We start from the raw sequence: 20,991 nt of genomic DNA on the forward strand, positions 1-20,991 counted from the left end.
CAATTAGTCAGTTGATGAGTAGAGCTGTGTTAGTGTAGCTGAGACTAGTGCAATTCGGTGCAGTGCGGACCAGTGGTCAGTCGGGGAACAGTTTTGTGGCGTTACGAAGTGAGTAAGTAACAGTAAACTGTTGTGACTGTTGTAAATGGTGATTGTAATGAATAGCGTTAGTTGCTTGTAAATGTTAATGTGAGTAATGTTAACGTGTTAATAAATCAGGTTATTACTTACAACTTTAGCGAGTTTTATTAGTTAATCAAACCCACATATTTAATAACTAGTGGCAGGCATTAGTTGTGTAAGTAAAAGTTTTTTTTTAGAAAAACTTTACAATATTATTCTTTGTTGACCGTCTAAATAGTGATTTTGTTTTGTGGTATTTGCATTGAACTTGTAGCTCTAGTTAAATAGTTAAGTATAGTCTTGTAAACTTTAATACTTAGTTACAGATCACCTATCAAAAATTAGCATCTACTTCAAAGAAGCGCAGTTCTAAGCTAGCGGAGCTCTTTCCAGCTCGCAGACTATTTTCTACAATGGTGAAATTCTTCTTCTAACTTGCACGAAGAAACTTGAGGACTAAAAAAAAAAGTAATTTCCATAGTATAAAATTTAGAAAAATGTGCTCGAAATTTCTAATACTAATACTAAGCTCCTATATTAATTAATTTCCAGCCTAACGCCAGCCAACGATAAATTATATTCACACAATGAGTCACTTGGCCAAATCAATCTTCACAGATTTTCTTTTCTGGTTAAGAAAAACAGAATTGCTTCCTACTGAGTCCAGAACACTCAAAATCGCATTAGTTGTTTTTTTTTTTTTTAAAGAAAAATAACTAACTGACGCTGTTGTAAATTATTAATGGTGATACCTGATGAATTAATTAAATACTATTTTTTAAAAAACAGATTACATACATAAACTTATTTTTAGTTTTATATACAATAGATATCCAGTTGGGTTTTATAGCTAAAAAAACTGGAAAAAGAAGTGCTATTGTTTTTCTGATTGAAACAACTGTATTTAGTTATAAATTAATCACTTCCATGGATGGTCGTTCGGATGGTGTAACAAGAGATGGCCGAATTACCTTCACATGAAGTCCGTATCAGAAGCTGTTCACACTCCACACCAGAGAGCTCCAAATAAGTGATTGATCATTTTTTCACTAGTCATCAATTATTCTTCCTCCTCCTTCTTCTCCTCCTACCAGAATATGAATTTATATTCTCCAATTTTATTTTGAATTTATTCACCATTCTGTTCATGTTTTACACAAGCTTTCAAATTTATTAAATCTATTTCCTGAAGTTATTAATTAAATAACATGAAAGCATGCTACGTATGTTTTGTACGTACATGCTGTTTCCCTTCTCTTTTATTTTTTTTAATGCAGTTAAGAGTGATAATTTATGAGCATAAATACATAATATATTACGTGCGAATGGTGTCACATAAATAAATAAAATATATGTATGTATATTAAATATTTTCAGAGATTTATATTTTCACCATAATATATAAATATACAAACTCATCACATTATTTATTGACTACTCATCGACAATGTAGCATCCTTCATGTTTATCAAAATATTTATTTAAAAAGAAAGACATCTTAAATCAAATTTTAGTCTCTATAATTCTCACTTAATGAAATTTATCATTTATTGTAATATTTGTTACAATAATGTAATGAATTGTGTTTATTTCCATTTATTTGCCTTAAATTTGTATGACATTTACGTGCATCTTTTATTTGTATCAGGTAAAATGCCCATTTTGAGTTCTCCTCTGTCTGAAAGTAATTCTAGAGAGAATTTTTGACTTCTTTTTGAAATTCCATTGAGGCCACTTCTGAATTTCATTTCAGTAAACTAATTTAAGGGAACTATTCGCAGGTATTAGAAATAAAAGAAAAACAAGTATACTTTTCTTAAAACATTTATTTCTGTAACTTAATCTACATTTCTATATAATTTTCACTAATATTAAAGACATTCATCGTATCCTACAGCCAACTTTTTTGAATTCCATCCTCATAGAAGTCGGCTTTGGCAAGCGCCTGATTTGACAACTACTGCAACACAGTCGTCTTGGGCGCTGATCACCCCCTAGATGCATCCTAAAATGCAGAAACAGATTGTTAGTCAATCATTTGCAACTTTCTGCACTAAATCTTCAGATTAGTGAGTGAAGGCTTACCTAATTCGTTGCACATCATGAACATTCGTGCGGCCATTTTTAAAAGCTCTAATCCATTTCGGTATCCATTTCCATTGCTGATAATGCTTGCTCCATAAACTTCCCTGCTCTTACGATGAATTCCTGCCGCTTTCACACCTTTAGCACTAAGAAAACGACATCATAGCGGGTTTTTCACAGTTAGCGGTATTCTCCATTGGCGGAGGTATTTTAAATACCTTACAAACCGGGGTTGAATGTTTCCGTAATAGTCAAAACTGTACATCTAAAGATGGATCAACCTCTCATGGTGGCTGAAATTCTGAAAATCAAAAAAATCAAGGACATTAACATTATTATCTTATAAAAACTTTAAGTTGGATGTGACTAGAAAAAGTCTGAGAATGTACATGTTAGATTTTCTTTTATGATAAAGGAAGTTAAAACCAAAATCGATAGAATTCAACGTTTAACTGGTTTACTGCTAATGTAAAAAGTAGAAAAAGAAATTCTGCACATAATACTAACCAAGATAGAATAAAATATGCTAAGACGGAAATAAAAATCTAGAGTACATGTCCTTTGTACTATGACGGAGGCTTGTTGGAAAGTTAGCAAGCATACAGGAAGTGGTGGAAGCGGAAGATATAACCTCGTTGGCCTGCTGGCGCTAAGACAGTGTTTGCAATTTAGTTTGCAGTGAGCGTACGACATGTTTACGGTTGCAACCTCCTCAGTGTTCTCTTGGCGTTCCTCCTGTTCTAGGTACACACACAATACTGCCCCCGCCGCCGTCGGACCATCTTCTGCCGAGTCTGTGCGCCTAGATGGCATCTACCCTATCCTTCTCCACTCTCTACTTACTTGCCAGCTTCTTCTCTTCTTAACACTTCCAACACTTTCTCCTACTTCTAGTTAAGTGAAACTCTCTCCCCCAATTTGTATTAAACACCCCTTGGTAATACTTTCTTCTTCTTCTTCGTCTTCTTCTTTTACAGGTATCTACTTCATTTTTCTAAAACAGTTTCACTTTATCATTTATTTTCAAGAGTCGTACAATTAATTAACTATCTAAATTAACATTAACACTGATCAATAATGAATAATTACATCAGATGTTCATTTGAACTTTTTGGCGGAGGGTGAAGAGGTGTGACGCCACTGTTGAGACTGCCTTTTGGTTTCAGGTGTGTAGTGTGCAACCCAAGTTTCATCTCCAGTAACAATGGAGCGGATGGGGAAATTCATCTCCATGGAGTTTGTAGCGCCTCAAAAACTCTAGCCTGGCCTCCAGAACGATTCAACTTGTGTTGTTGGTCTGTCAGTTGTTTTAGAACCTACCTCGCGGACAGTTTCCGATATCCGAGAGTTTCTGTGATGGTTTCATGTAGCAGAGATCTGGAGATTTGCGGAAACATCGCAGAAAGTTCATCCACAGTCAATCTGCGAACGTTACGGAGCGCATTTTCGATTTTTTCCACAATTTCGTCAGTCACAGTTGAAGGTCTTCCGCTCCTCTGATCATCATGCACAGACGTACTCGCTTGACACCACTTGAGCACACTCGTGCGATTAATTGCTTTATCACCATTTGCAGTTTTTACCTCATTATAAACCTCAACCGGAGTTTTTCCCTTCCAAACGAGATAACGGATGACGCCGCGTATTTCGCACTTGGCGGGAGATTGGATTGACAGTTCTCAACGTACTGACCTCGAACCGGTCTCGTTGCGGAGGAGAGGAATCAGGCTACACGGCAGTGTATACCTCATATATTAAATTGATGATCACATCTTCGTTTTATAATGACTGAAAAGACGCCTTGTACAGCTCAAGATCTTTTTTACGCAATTAAACATCTGAACCCAAGAGATCATTTCATGTTTTGGCCGGAGATCTCTCATCTCATTCAAGGAGGATCTCATGCGGTCTTTTGCACGCTCGCTTGAGTGGAGTCCAGTTTGTAGAGACTAATAACAGCTCATCCTGTGTACCTAAAGAGATTTCAAACTAAGCATTTTAAGGTAAGAACATGTATACAATATATTTGATGAGTTGGAACCCAAACAGTCACAGAACAGTATCTAAAGAACAACTCTGGATGATCGTTCTAAAGAAAAGGAAATATTTTGTTTTAGTTTCAACCAAGTCAAAATGAACTAGAGTTAGATAATATAAGATCCAGCATGGAAACGGGTGGTAACTCTGTAAACTTCTATAAAGGGATTGGGGTATTTACCACTTTCTTAAAGGATTTTGGGTTTCTCCTCCCAGTCAGTCAACACAGACAGCACGGCCACCTCAAACATTCACTTAGAGAGAGCTCAAAGATATTACACAGATTTTGGTGTCTTAGCAAACCCATAGTCAGCTATAGCTCATCAACAGACGGCTCTTACTCACTAAATGAATCAACTTTTTTTTTATTTAAGACTCTACAAGTTTATCTTAAAAGATTGTGTCACTGAATGGAATCACAACATTAACAATTAAACAAAAACCAAAAACGTAAAAGATACTTTATAGCAAGATGTGCTTCAGTCTTTTTGTACAGCATTGTGCCTTTATTACAAAACACTATCTTGGTAACATGACAATGTGGCATGACAACCTCTCTCAAGTTGAGTCACTCGAAGGATTGCCGAAAACGTTAACCACTGATTAAACTTCGAATAGAACACATCGGTGAACAACAGTATCGACTGAACAACTGGCGATTAAAGGTTTACGAGGGTTTCTTAGGTATGTACCGATAAAAAGATTAGAATTAAATTTGATAAAAAACTTTATAAAAGATGGATGCCACCTTAGTTAAAAGTTGACCATAATAAACAAATGCTAAGACAAAGTATATCATATCAATGTTTGAAAAGTTTAAAAAAAAAATCGAACTGATTTTTTGTAATCACTTATTAAGTGTTTGTTCCCAACTAAGAAATGAAATGAAACCGTAAGCCAAGCGAAAACTGGAAAGCACTGTCAGCGTTTTTAAGGTTGCACAAGAGATTTAGCTTGCTATTGGTAAAACAATAATAAATTACAGCGAAAATACAACGCTATTCTTCTAAGCCACTGATTTAAAAAGTAATGTCTGGAAGTTACTTGGATTGAAAAATAAAGGAATAAGTCCTTTTGCTACAAGAGGAATCCGGAAGAGGAACACCATTCAGTTCCCTCTGCATTTTAACTGATCCCATATGTACAAGAAAACTGTGATTTCGAAAACTTTTTGGATTGAAAGAGGTGCTTAGCAACCGTAGTTGGATATTTTGACAGATCTCCCAGAATTGCAAGTCTGGAATGGTTTTAGAAAAACAGCGAAAATTTTTAATTTGTAGATTTGACTAGCAGTGAATTATGTTTCTCTTAAACATAATTTACATTATACATAAACATGAGAACATACGCACATACCCAAAAAAACTCAAAGCATAAATTTTTTTGAATATATGAGAAATTTTCTAAAAAGAATTAATTATATGTTTAACTAGATAATAGAATAAATATAGTGTAGAGTAAAAAATGAACTGAAACACAAAAAATATACTGTGTTCAACTTTCATGTAAACAAACAATAAGGACTGTTGGGGTTTACAATTCAGTGTAATAATTAACTACCTAATTAAGGAATATAAACTTTATGGTACTAGTATTTGATAGAGAATTCTAGAATTATATTAAATTAAGAGGTGCGATTGTATTGAGATAAAATAATTTATACAGAATAAATTTAACAATCCGTAATACTACAAATACTTAACGTATTATTATAATTAAACTTAACTGAACATAGTTAACTATAGCTTGCACTTAAGCCATAATTTACTTAAAACTACCGCCATTAATTTCCCTGAATCGGAAATCTCTTGTTACAAAGCTTGTATTTGCTGGTGAAAAACACGTAATCAATCGAGCACTGTGTATTTTCAACCATTAATTTGGGGAAAAATTGAATTTTTCTGGGAAAAAATTAGACAAATAAAAATTGTAGACTTCCTTGAAAATAGTGTGTAAATAGTTGAAAAGAAAATTTGTTGGAACTATTTTCAAAAAATAAATAAATAGATCTATTTCTAACAGTAACATGGCAGCGTAGCTGGCAGCGCGAGTGGACGTCAGTAACCGACAACAAACTAAGAGCAATTAAGGAACGGAACCTGTGCACGCCTGGGACTCAGCATACAGGTCAATTAGAAGAGAGGAGGTAGTAGTGGCTCGGCTGCGAATTGGTCATAACCCGGCTAACGCATGGTTACCTGATGTGTGGCGAGCCTACACCGTTGTGCAACGCCTGTAACAGCTGTCTTTATGTGCAGCATGTCATTGCTGAATGCCCGGCCTATGAACAGGCTCGACGGAGTAATAATATTCAAAACGACATTGCGGAGGCCCTTGGGAATGATCCAGCTCAGATAAACAGGGTGATCGGGTTTTTGAAGCAAGTCAGGCTGTTTGATGAGATATAGCTTGGAAGGTAGATCTACACCTTGAGTGGTCCGTGAAGGGATGAAGAGGGAAGTGGGATAGAGAGCATAATAACCGAAAGGTTCATTGCTCAAAAACAAACAAAAAAAAAAAAACAACAGTAACATGGTAATGTGGGTTTTAATAGCCAGATAGCAGTCAGGACTCCTGAAGATTTCAAATCTGTATGTGAAGTTTCAGCTTTGAAACAGAGAATTTTCTATGATGTCAATGATGCTGGACGTAATCTTTCTTCAAGTTTTTTAGAGAATTGACTGGTCATTTACAAAAAACAAAAAATACTTCATCGAATTTTTTCTGCCAATAAATGTTTTTTTTTTGATGTGACACTCTGAGGTATCCCCAAGAAGTTTGATTTAATTGAGGAGCTTCGGCTCAGTATACCAAAATAAAACTTATTACTAAGCTGCTCCTAACAATAATATTATTTTAGGAAAGTTACATTTAGAAAGGTGGCGCGTAAAAATAAGAAGCCTCATTATAAAACATAAGTCAAGTATGAAGGAGAAATGTTGGTGTAAAGGCTATATAATTTGGAATCTAGAGAGCAGCTACTCCAGAGGGATGAGGTTACAGAGTGTTTGGGTAAGAGACCTGGTGGACAGGTTTTGGTATCCTTAGTAGTAATTTCTAAGTCTATTAGAGAAATAGCGGTGTGTTCCATTTTCAGTGCAAACTGTGGAGTTACCACTCTAGCTCAGGACACAGAGAAAATGTGTGACCTGTTCTCTCCAGTCTCTGTCTGTCTCTCTCTTCAACTCCAGTCTTTCCCTATTTCTTCACCACTTTCCAGCGCGTCTCTTTTGGTGCCCACACTTTCTGCCAGCAAGAAACTTCTTGTCTCATTCTACTTCCCTATACAATCTGTCCACTTCTTCTTGCTGTTGTTTTATCTCCCTGTCCTCCAGCAACAATCTTATTTCTCTATAAAAAGTTTCCTCTTCTCCCAGCAGTGTTTCTTCTCTAACTTCATAATCTACCTTGGTAAAAAACAAAAATAATAATAATAAGAAGGAGAACTTATAAAAAATAACAATAAAGAATAAAAAAAGAAAGTAGAAAGGGAAAAATTTGTTTTCACAAGTTGTACAAAGGTGTGTGCGTTACCTTTTTACAGCAAACTTCTGCCAAGGTTTCAAAACAAGAAATAAAGAAGTAGAAAAAGAAGATTGTATCTTCATCATAAAAAAAAGGTACAGTCCCTAAGTAATTTGTTTAATTAAAAATAAAAGATGAATTTTAAAGTAATTATTACTTCCAAGAGTTTGATGAACAAAAAGAAGAAGAAGAAGAAGCAAACTCGAATTGCTTTTAACTCGAGTGTGAACTAATGTTCGAATCTCCTCTTATCTGTTCGCCTTCATCAATGGCAAGAGAAACTCCCAACATTGTGTGGTACACTTCCTTTTTTTAACAAACTTGTTTTTAACACGGAAATTCTCTCCCAGTTTTTTTATTCGAGCAAAAAATTTTTGGTGTAAACACTTATACGAATTGACTCTTTTACAGCTATTTGTATAATTAAATTTTTTCTTAAAGCTGGAAAACTTTTTACTTTGGAAAAAGAGGATTTGTCTTCAATATTATATACTCAGTCAAATTTGTAGAAGAGCTTTGAGAGAATTGTTGAAGATAAGCTTCAGCTGGACATCACTAAAAATAAAGCCAGTGTTCTTTGTAAAAAAGTGTAACATACACACCAAAGTACAGGTCTAAAACAGACGTCACATGTTTTAAGTTCAAATAAAAATACTTTTAGTAACTGCTTCGGAAAGTTACAGAAAACAGGAAGTAGTAGTATAATACAGACTTCTTTTTCTTTTTTTTAATTTAAAATCGTAAGATCTTTTTAAACTTATTTCCGGATCATTTCCAGCTCCTGCTAACTGCTATTTTACACGTTCCGTTATATAGGGCAAAACCAATGTACAGTTCTGTAACAATTTCATTAAAATAGATTGTGTTTGGGGGTTTTCGCCAGAGCGACGCCAATGATCTATTGAAGTATCCACTTCAGTTCAGTCTGTTTAATTAGGAGAGATTTCTACTGTGTAGGGCTTGAAATTATTAAGTGTTTCCCTAGCTGGAAACCAACCATACTCTCTGCATATGAGTACTTCATATTGACACAATAGGTGAGTGTTTTCTCTACAAACCTCTATACGAACTGTTTTCTCTTATTGCAGACAAAGCTGCGTCTGGCTAACTGTTGTCCTAGACAAGCATGTATTTCCCACCACCTTAGACTTCCTACAATAAAGCAATGATAAACTTTACCCAATGTCTTTTGCATCATCATCTCATAAACACTCTTGAAATGAATACAACTTCACACTATGCCGCACAGTAAAGTTAAAGTTCAAAGCAAAAAAAATAGATAATACAAATTAGGAAAAAATTCCTTGCTTTGTTGAAACCTTGTTTTATTATCACGGGAGATGAACCAACGAGAACTTCAGTATCCTGTAGTCGGGACTAATTTTTATGTTTATTTTTTTTGTATTCACCTCATCTCATGCGTCTAAATGTGGTTACAAAAGAATCGTGAGCTCCAGCAGCATATAACAACCGTCTTTAGAGCTTGACGGCACGAGGCAAACAAACCGTCCATTCTAGATTCGGATTTCGTGATCATTTATCACAACTATAAACGGCGATGAATGATTCTTCCTCTCTCTCACACACTTTCCTATTCTCTGTTATAGTGTAGTAATAATAATATTTGTAAAGGCACAAGATAATATTTTCTTTTAAAATGTGATCACGATGTTGCTAATTTGATTCTTTGATTCGTACAAATCATAATAAAAAACAAAATTATTTGCAAGTCAAATGATTGACATACAATAGCACATAATATTTATAGTTTGCATCAAATAGACTCGGAGTTCCTGGGGTAGGCTGGATAACAACAGGGTGACGAATAAGGAGACCTCTTGGACGGTTTCAGACTTCGCGGTTGAACGTCAGATGAAGAAATGTGCCGAAGGGATTGTAGGAGAAGGTTAGAGAATTACCCAAGCAGGATTCAATAACTAATGGAACATTTAAGTCTTAATGAAGGGTACGATTAAATCGTGATAAAGTTTTTAACTACTCGGTAAAGAATTTTCGATTATAAGAATTATGGGTTCGGAAGGAATTACAAGATTCTGGTCCTTGTGCCCATATGGGGTTGAGTAATGTTTTGTTGTGAAGTCTCCTGAGTAGTAACTAACGTCCTGTAATTTTAGGACGACCGTCTCATTAGAACCACCTGAATTAACGAAGTGGATGTGTTAGTATCGTTGATGTTTATTAGTTAGTAAATTTGTCTTCGTAGTTTAACTTTCAATAAGCTCTTACAAGGTGCTCTTGTTATGTGATAAGAGACATGAGACACTTGTATTGAACAGCGACAACTCTCTATGCAGACTATTGCATTAATGAAGATGCAATAAACCTGCTTGTTGCTGAGAGCGACGGATGCACCACTATCTCTTCAATACATTTAAACGAACTTTCTGTCTGACAGAGCTTTGCTAATGTTTTTACTTTAAAGAATTAGTTTTAGATATTTATGAAGTGAACTTTAAAAGCTCTTTTTTTCCAATTTAGTTAAGAACAACATTATGAACCATTAAAAGTTTTCTCTAAATTTTTATTAAATGTAATAAAACAATGTTATAGCTATTAGTTAAAAGTAAGTAGCTCGCTGGAAAAGTGCATAAGCACCCAAGTTTTTGTTTCATCAGTTAAGAGTTAAAGAAGAGGTAGAAGGAAAATTAAAATAATTTTTAAAATACATCAGGAAGAAGTTTCTAAGACCTCAAGAAAAGTTCACCTCTTACAGATAATATTTTATCAACTTTAAACTTAACCCAATGACATTGTTAACTTGTCAAGATAATTATGAATAAAAATGAGTAAATTGCCTTTCTCTGCTTCTTCTCACTGAATCTAAATGAATTCTTCCATATTAAGATGAAGTGAGTTTGGCCTGTGCTCTCGTAGAGAACAGACGTATTTTTATTACTCTGATATTTTTTTATTTTTTTGAGTGGCTTAAGGTGGTTTTTTTAGAAGAAAATTACATATTCTTCGTCAGTTTTTTTCTGTGAACAAATGTGTGATTTTGTAGGTTCTATTTCAATTTTTTAATTGCATAATTTGGAAAAAGAACATAATAACTTTTAGTGTATTTCTTGGCATAAATTGGTACGTAGGTGCTGATATGAGTGGTGGGGCTAGTGCAACTGCATTACGTCATGAAGTGGGCGGTCTCACTGTCGATGATAGTGCCTCTGGTGAGCGTAAGTTCCTAAGTCTTTTATCTGATAAGCTCGATATAATCACAGAGGAAATAACCTCCACTAAAAAGGAGTTTAATGCTTATAAGAATGAAATTAAATCTTTCAGAAATGAAGTTACTAATTTAGTTCAGGAGTTAGAAAGATCAGTCAAGATATGTATTGTAGAAAATAAAGATTTAAAAAAGGAAAATAGTAGGCTAAAAAGTCTAATTGATTCATGTTGTTATGAAATGCAAGAAATTATTCAAACTACTCAATATAATTTTATAAAGATTTTAAATGTCCCTTACTCTGAAGAAGAGAATTTACAATTCATTTTGGAAAAAGTCGGGGCTGCAATTGAATTTGACAAGATATGCGAGAAATGTTCTAACTACTTTAGAGCCAAGCCTAAGTCGAACAACTTTAAATTTCCTCCACCAATTTTAATTAAATTTATCAAAGATATTGATAAGCAGGAGTTTTTGAAAAAGAAAAAATTACAGAAAACTAAGTTAAATACTAAATTATTTAATGATCCAGCCAAATCACAGATCTTTGTGAATGAAACTATGTCTCCACATAATTCTTTATTATTTCAAGAAGCTAAGCGTCTACAACAGCGTAAGATAATTAAGTATGTTTGGTTCAATAACAACTATTTAAAGGTTCGTGTGAATGAGAACTCGTCTATCATGCACATTAGGAATAAAGACGATTTGGTGAAACTGTCTTGCAAGCTTGAGGCAAATGAAGTTGAAACCGGTGCTACTTCTCAAAATAAACCCGTAACAACGGAAACCATTGAACAACAGGCAGTAAATAAATCTAGGAGTCATAAAAAGCGATCACCAAAACAGAAAACATCAGGTAGAAAATCAGCGGATTCTTTTTTAGATCGACAGCGAAAGAAGTAGTATTAGATAATGACTTATTACAGGTAAATGATTTAAAAATTGTTTTCTGGAATGTCAAAGGTTTGAATACTTTATATAATTTTGGCCCTAACGAAATCAAACTATTTTTGTCATTCGATGTTGTATGTTTGTTAGAAACTTGGTGCTGCAATGAAGAGGTTAAATTACCGCTGTTTCTTCGTAATTATTCTATATTTAATTGCCCGGCTAGTAAATACTATAAAAAAGGTAGAGGTAGTGGGGGAATAATCGTATTAGTTCGTGATGGCCTATTTGATAATCTTAGAGTTATAAACAAAAGTCAGTACTGGCTTTCTGTCCTTTTAAACTACAATAGTGAATCGTATGTTATTTGCGCTAATTACTGGCGCCCTAGTCTGGGGGATGAATTTATTATTAATACCTTTAATGTGCACTTAAGTGACTTGATTGCCGAATTTGAATTGTCAAATATAATCATAGGAGGCGATTTTAACGCCAGACCTGGCCTTTATAATAATTTAGATGGCGATATTTTTGCTGGTTCTCATTTTAGCCCATGTAGGGTTTCTCAAGACCAGATATCAGATCGAAGGGGTAAGTGTTTAGTTGATTTGATGGAAGACAGTGGATTTATTGTGTGTAATGGCAGAAGTCCGTCCGATATGCCCGGCCAATTTACTTTTCTAAGCGAGAGGGGCTGCAGTTGTATTGATTTATTATGGATTAATTATAACACATTACTAATTAGTAAGGACTTTAAAATTGTAAATGTGGCTGGTAACTCGGATCACAATTTGTGTTTGTTTTCTTTATTCTTTGATAACAATGTCAACTCCCAAGTTCGTTCCGAACCTTTTACTTCCTCTTATTATTATATAGATAGAGTGAATTCTGAAAAATGGAATGCTTACATTGAGACTATTGCTACCTCAAATAATATTTATGTGAATCACGACAGTGCCGATATTCTATCGTCTAATTTGATCAGTACCCTTTACAACGCGCTCGTTAGGGCGGGAATAATCAGGAAAATTTTTAAGATAAATTTTGGAAACTTGAATATTAGTAACAACAATAATCTTTGGTATTCCCCTGCTTGTAAAAAATCAAAGAGAAATCTAAACCGGCTTTATAAGATATATAAGAAAAACAATTCCGAAAAAGATTTATTAGTTTATTTGTCTGCTAAAAAGAACCATTTCAGTCTTATTCGAAGTACGAAATTATTATTTCAGAATAATTTGAAAAAAATATTTTCCGGGATAAATAACCCTGCAGAGTTCTGGAGGGCCTTAAGCAGGTATCGCGGGCGTAAGAACCCCGACTGTAACATCTCTATGTCTGAATGGCGGTCGTTTTATAATAATATATTTCCTGAGAATGTTGATTACAATTTTACTTTTTTTGGTACGTATCAACCTGCTTTGGATCAAGACATAGATCTACTTGAATTGCAGAGAAGTATCTATAAAAGCAGTAATGGTAAGGCCCCCGGTCTTGACCTCATACCCAATGAGGCTTTTAAATTATTACCTCCCTCCTGGGAACATTATCTGTTACAATTATTTAAAGTAATTTGGAATGAAGAAAAAATCCCCCAGGCCTGGTGTGCGGTCAAGCTAAAAATGTTTTACAAGAAAGGGGACCCCAAAGACCCCCTTAATTACAGAGGCATTGCCCTTATCAATAATATCTTAAAGTTATTCACGGAAATACTATATGAACGCATACTTAGCTGGTCAGAACAGTTATCTTTGATTCCCGAGGAACAGTGCGGCTTCAGACCGGGTAGGGGTTGTATGGATGCGATTTTTAGTCTTTCCAGCGCGATAAATCTTAATTTCAGATTTAGTAAAAGACGTGTTTATATAATTTTTGTAGACTTCAAACGCGCATTTGACTCGGTGCCTCATAATTTACTATTTAATAAATTATATAAATTGGGTATTAGTGCTAAAATGGTACGAGTTATTAAAGCACTGTATGAATATGCATCACTAACCTTAACAGACACTCATGACGATTTAAATTCCATTAACATCACACAGGGAGTGTTGCAAGGGGAGAAATTAAGCCCACTTTTATTTAATTTGTATACTTCAAATATTGTCGAATATTTTAAGATTAGGGGCGCCAAAGGAATTAGCATTGACAAATCTAATGAACTACTAATGCTATCATATGCGGATGATTTGGCCATAGCCGCTTACTCCCCAAAGGATGTTCAGTTTAAGCTCAATTTACTACAGTCTTACTGTGACACTAATTATCTCCAAATTAATACCTCCAAAACTGTTGTTATGCCTTTCTATAAAGGTAAATTATCTTCAAATATTCCAAAATTTTTTTGTAACAATGAAAGAATCGAAATTGTTAATTCGTTTTCCTACCTGGGTGTTCCTTTCTCGACATCGGGTAAATTCTTGCAGGCGGCCCAACATTTTAAAAATAAAAGCTCAATCGCGGTTTCTTCCGTACTCTCTTTGTTATCGAAGATAAAATCGGATTCTTGGGATGTAAAGAATTATCTGTTTAATTCTCTTGTCTCTAGCGTACTCCTGTATTCATCAGAGTTATGGGGGCTCCGCTATGCGGAGATTGCAGAAAGAATACCGCTAAGATTTTACAAAAATTTGATGAGGCTATCTAGAAACACGCCTGACTGTTTTGTGAGACTTGAAATTGGGATTATACATATAATATCGAAAGTTTTTAAACGTACTGTCTCTTGGTGGTTGAAGATCCTGACTATGCCACGCGAAAGAATTCCTCGTATCTGCTATGAAGCGCTTTTAGCAAATATTGACAATGGGAGCATTCCATTCAACTGGGTCACAAACACGCGTAAAAGTTTTATTATTATTGGTGCCGAAAATATATTTGACCAACAAGATATAGATTTCATTTCTAGCAGAGTACCTGGCATTATAACAAGTTTCAATAATCACCTCATCTGTAAGGACGTTGACATTGCGATAAATTCGAAATTTAATTCCATTTTTAGAAACATCAGCAGTTTTGGTTCAAGTGAACAATATATTCATTTTAAATGTAATATAAATGTGACCCGGGTTGCCTGCCAACTTAGACTGTTTTCCCAGAAAAAGCCCCAACTATTTGTTGATGGGAAAGTATATAAGTTTAACTCAGAGGCGCCTTGCCCCCTATGCAAGGAGGACAAGGACAATATTATGCACTTTTTAATAACTTGTCCAATTTTCGATGCTTTAAGGTATAAGTTCATAATAGAATATATTAATGTGCCTCCATCTAAAACAGTTATGGAAAATCTGTTATCTTTTGATAGTCAGCACCAAGTGAAATATGTTTACATTTATGTATCTAAAGCGTTAAAAATAAGAAGTTTTATTCTGAATAATTAAGAATTTGATATTTATGCAACTAAAGCGTTAAAAATAAGAAGTTTTATTTTGTGTAATTAAGAATCTGATATTTAGGCATTTCTATTATACTCTCATATTTTTATTCAATTTTTTTTTTTTTTTTTTTTTTTTTTTTTTTTTTTTTTATTATTTTTTTTAATTCTATTTTTATGATTCCAGTATATTTCTTTTAACTCAGTTTGTGTACATTTACCCTTTTTAATATATATATATAATACCAGCAAATTTGTTATTAAGAAGAATTCATGTATGGAAAAAACATGTTAATCTACTTTTGTTTATTTCTTCATTTTGTGATCTCAGTTTATTTGTTTACAGAATAGGTATTTTATTTTGTGATTAAAGTTCTATTGTAAATATATGTTTAGGTCAAACCCCTTGCTACAAATTGTATTTATAAGCAAGTAATAAATAAATAATAATAATAATAATAATATTAAGATGAAGTGAAAATAAGATCCAATAAGCGTCGCCATAGAAATATGATGCACAGTCAACGAGTTCTTTTTTTTGTAGATTACATTACATTAATTTACTTACGCCTGTTCATCTTTCGAAGCTGCTTCAGTTTAGCAGTTACCCAGTCACACGACACGAGTTGTTGGGGAAATAGGATTGAGAGACTGAAGATTATGTTATAAGGGCGAGTAAATACGAATAATAAATTGGGCGAGTAAACCAATGTACAGTTTTTTATATGTGAAGTGCATGCAGGGTAACAATTTCATTAAAATATATTTTGTTGGGGTTTTCGCCAGATCGACGCCCATGATCTATTGAAGCATCTTCCACTTCAGTTCCGTCTGTTTAATTAGGAGAGAGTTCTACTGTGTAGGGCTTGAAATTATTAAGTGTTTCCCTAGCTGGAAACCAACCATACTCTCTGCATATGGGTACTTCATATTGACACAATAGGAGAGTGTTTTCTCTACAAACCTCTATACGAACTGTTTTCTCTTATTTCAGACAAAGCTGCGTCTGGCTAACTGTTGACTAGATAAGCATGTATTTCCCACCACCTTAGACTTCCTGCAATAAAGCAATGATGAACTTTACCCAATGTCTTTTGCATCATCATCTCATAAACTTTAAGTACACTGCGAATACGAGTACATACTGCCTGTATTCCCTCTCCTCTAGGGAAGAGGTTACTATTCCAAAGGTTAGGGTTTGGCAAATCTGGTCGATTTTTTGAAAAACGAATGGAACTCTGTATTGGTGGAAAAGCAAGCCGTCTTACAAAACGGAAATCCTGAAGAGAAAAACTCTACATAACTGACAGCTGGCTCTGTGCAAATTATTTTGTATCAAAACTACACAATCTGAAAACACTATCAAGTCAAACTGGGGCCAAAGAAGAAGGCGCAATAGTTTTATCCTATTTTTGACGAAAAAATTCAAAAATTGAAAAGACAGATCAATTTGAATCCGTTTTCAGTTTGAAACAAACAATTTATTACATAATATAAATTTCAATACATTCATCAACTAATTGAAATTTATTGACAATGTAAAATGATAGATTGTCCATCAATATATCTAGCCGGTAATGGTAGAACAATGCTCATCAATCAAATTAAATTGCTGTTAATAACGTCTATAGTTGTTGCAACTATTGTAATAGTGGACAATCGATTTTGTTTTAAGAAATGATGGGCTAAGAGTGATAATTGAATTAAATGAAATTATAGGCTTACTAGCTCGGCTATCATTCAGTTTATTGATTTCTCAAAAAAAAAAGGTAAAGTAATGCCTATTTTTTTTCAGGCAGGCTCTACCACCAACTACAAAATTAGGTGTCGTATTTTGCTATAAATTTCTCATAAAATCCAAGGCATAGACCTGGAATCGAACCCAGGACCACAATAAAACTAAGCTCTACGGGCTTCGTCTCTATTAAAACAAGGCTGTGGTATAATGATTTTAATAAACGAATACAAATGAATAGCTAAATCACAAAAATATTTCGAAAAATTATTATGGAAATTCAATTTCAAATATTGTAATCTAATAGAATACTATCTCTTATTTCAGAAATAAAAAGTTACTAGGCATCTTTAAGAAGCTCACAAATAGAATCTATAAAAACAAATTTGATCGCTAAACTGTACTCGGCAATCGATAATCTTATCGTACTACTAAACATTAGATTCAACTACTATCATAAAACGCCGAACTGTACATGTTATAAGAACTTTTATAACAAGGAGTTTGATATTGTAGAGAGAATGTATAATGTAGATAATATATTGAAAACACGATTACTTTATAGAAAATATTATAATTTCTTGGTTTAATGGAATTATTGAGAGAGTGATTCAAGTTGGAATTGGGTGATTTGAAGAAAACCCCATCAAAGGCTTAAAATGAGAAAATTTTTGTTTTCTTTACAATTCCTTGATTTAAATTAACCTGAATTTTTGAGGAACAGTAGTGGTTCCTGTTTTTAAGGAATTTATATCCATTAAAAGCTTTCAAAAACTTAATAAGGTAACCTTAGGTTGCCTGATTGTCAATCTTTTTCTAAAAAATATTGTAACTTAAGCTCAATTCATTTCAAAAAAAGTGACCTCCAAACTCACTAGACTAAAATCTATAATTTTTTAGTAATTTTCCAGATTTGTTGAAAATTGTTAAGTTATTGTCAATGAGAGACCAAAGCCTGATTCTTAGCTGGTAGTCATGTCCTTTCTATCGCTCTGCTTTCTTCTTTAAGTAAACTATCAGAAGAATTTAATTACAACTATTATTAGGCGAACCTCTTGTTGTCTGTTCGGCTTGCAACTAAACAGTTGATCCGCTGCGCAGTTGACATGGAGTTTACGGATTATATTAAGCACAGAAGACAAGTTTACGGAAATAGCTAAGACTAATAAACAAAAGAGTTTATTATTCTGTTTGAAATCATATCTAATGTATAAGACGATTAATTCAAAGCAATTTTACCCACATACTTAATACGTTCCTGTAAAAAGTTATTTAACTATAAGAAATATTTGTGCAACAAATATTTCCACGTCTGACGTGCTACAAAGTTTTGTCATTTACCACTGTTCTGACTCCAACATTAAGCTCAAGATTAATTGGACGCTGTTTGCCAATGATACAGTAATCTTGAATCCTCCTTTAGAGATCCCACTACCACAACCCGTCTCACTGAACCTCTAGACTGGATTACAGCTTCCATAAGATCTGAGAAAACAAGAAAGAGATTACATTATTCAGAAGGCCAAAAAATTAAAATTTTTTAACAATATCCTCTATGCTATTGCTCGCTAAGCTGAAATATTTAAGTTATTAATTAGACTCCAAAATAACCTGAGCAATACCTTTGCGCACAGACTAACAATCCATTGATTAATAAAGATTTTAAATTTGAATTTTCAATATAAAAAATTAATTTGTAATCATCCTTATAATGAAGACCGATAATATTGTATACAGCTACCATTTGATGGCACAATTGTAAATCCAATTATTTTAAATTACAGAGAACACAAAAGCAATGACTATGTTTGATAGGCTTCATTTGTCTGGTGGATCTCCAACAGATTACAAGCACGATAGATTGGAGTTTACCGTCAACTACAAACTTCTACATTGTGTAAATAACACTTTGTAAATATTCATTCATTCATAAAATAAAGGAAAATTGCATTTACAAATATTTACAAGAGAAAAAGGACTTTATTTGAAAGCAGACAAATAGTAAAGTCTGATAAATCCAAACAAATTACAGAGAACTAGAAATAAATTGATAGCTGCAAAGTAAATTTTACTCTTTATCAGGTGCAGTATTTAAATAAAGCTACTATTTTGTGTTGTCAATTAATTTGTTATACTTCAAAGCTGAAATTGTTGAAAAGTATTGACCTGTAAACTACAATTGGCTGAAATTGCTTTAAAAAAAAAGAATTATTAATGCATGGTTGTTATTGTATTTAGTAGAGAGGTACTCCTTTTATTTTTTTGGTAACCACTAAGAACAAAAAATTCCATTGTTCGGCTCAAAAACACTGAAAAATTGCAAAAACATTGAGCTGAAAATTTCAGAAACAAAAAAAAAAAGAAGTATTTCACAGACTTCTTAAGACCATTAAAACGTTTGATGCGATGGTTCAGCAGAAATGTGGTTCCTATGGGTTTCTGTGAGACCAAAATTTGATATGATACCAATACCTGGTTTAATACTGTAAAAAAAAAAAAAAAACCAGACAACTGCAAAGTTGAGACCTAAAAGCTCTCGAACACGGTAGAGTACCGCTGGTATTTTTGTTATAAATATATGCTAACCTAAGGTCAGGTTTTTCCCATCTGTGAGCCATAATAAGTTAGATATCCATTTGTCTCGAATTCTGCAGGATAAAATAGTGATGGCAATATTCTTAAATGTTGATAATAATGATCGTTAGGTTCGCCAGTTAACTAGATAATATCGTTGATTTCATTCGGTGAGTGCATCTATGACCGGTTTTACATTTTCATTCTTCTGAAGAGGTTGATTTTTCACTTTGGTGTAGAAAATTCGAACTTCACTTAGCTTTCATCTCGCCACTACACTTACTGACTGAATGAGGTAGGTTACATGGTGAACATATGTTTTTGTTCAAAATGTTAATAATACATCAAACATTTTTTGTAAAAATTAATGAAATCTAGTAAATATTTAAGGGTTCTGTTACGTTTAGTGTACGTGTAATGTTTTTAGATTTGCGAAGTTCGAGTTGTATTTTTACACTGCGGGAGAGGCGCGCAGATTTAAGCTGTGGTTTCTTGGTTAAATATTGATCCATCGTAAGCTAACTCATCTGCTTTGGGCCATTAATCTAAATATGGGTATTCTGGACTTGGTAAATCCTATCAACAAGTGATTTGATACCAGCCCAGGTAATAGAAAGAAAAATAAAGTACAAGCAGTGTTAAAAGTATTAATGATTTTTAAGTTTTTTTTTAAAGATTTATGAATACAAATCTAAAACATATTTATTGCAAAGAGAACATAAATTTTGTGAGCTAAATATAGAATAATCTCCTTAAATATAATTGTGAAATACACAATGTAATATTCTAAATTGATTTAAAAGGGCATAATAAAGAACCAGTTGAAAATAAACAATTTGTTGAAGGCAGAGAATGTGTTCAGTGGAAATATGTAGCTCTTTTATCACGATGGGAGCACGTGTCCAGCTGAGGACTTCAATCCTTGCAGAAGCCGTAGAACCAGTACAGTCCCTGTCGTGCATAACTACCGGCCACAATAGTAATGGTACAGTCATATCTCCGAGCAACGAGTTCACCTACACAATCTTTCTAACATTATAAAGCAAACGTACAGATATTTTTTTTTTTTTTTTTTTTTTTTTTATTTGTTTATTTATTTTGCAACTGTATGCAGTACAATAAGCAAAAGTGATGAGTGAAAAGGGATGGCACAAATACACATGCACGCATATGCATACCATACATATACGCGCACATGCATGTGCGCCAAGGGCGTGATTGGAGTGAACGACGACCATCCAGTGATGGAAGCCGTTAGTTCGCCAGATTGGCAAGCTTACACAGCAACCATCCTAGGAGGTCGGCGTTGTGTTGAGATGGTCGCGTGGCCACCGCCGCTTTAGTCTGCGTTGAGGATTAGAAGGAAGTGTTGTGGTAGACATGTTATGGATCAGAGGGTTGTAGTGATCGTGTAGGTTTGAATGGAGTTTTGTGTATCGAGTTTGGGCTATTTCAGAAACGAGA

The 20,991-nt window shown here is 33.8% G+C and overlaps 1 long non-coding RNA gene across 2 annotated transcripts; it reads right to left on the reverse strand.

The window, feature by feature from the left end:
* Positions 1–1,939: 1,939 nt before the first annotated feature.
* On the reverse strand, positions 1,940–20,081 carry LOC141450817 (uncharacterized). 2 transcript variants are annotated; one of them, XR_012456336.1, is made up of 5 exons: positions 19,540–20,081; positions 18,295–18,438; positions 7,395–7,648; positions 2,209–2,509; positions 1,940–2,128 (listed from the first exon to the last, which is right to left on the reverse strand). It is a non-coding gene; the product is annotated as an uncharacterized lncRNA (long non-coding RNA). The 2 variants fall into 2 exon arrangements; XR_012456335.1 differs by having other exon boundaries at positions 7,395–7,652; positions 19,540–20,080.
* Between the last annotated feature and the right edge of the window lie 910 nt (positions 20,082–20,991).

This window comes from Rhodnius prolixus, unplaced genomic scaffold (genome assembly GCF_049639745.1).
Source record: "Rhodnius prolixus isolate KJV_2025 unplaced genomic scaffold, Rpr scaffold_8, whole genome shotgun sequence".
Classification (NCBI taxonomy): domain Eukaryota; kingdom Metazoa; phylum Arthropoda; class Insecta; order Hemiptera; family Reduviidae; genus Rhodnius; species Rhodnius prolixus.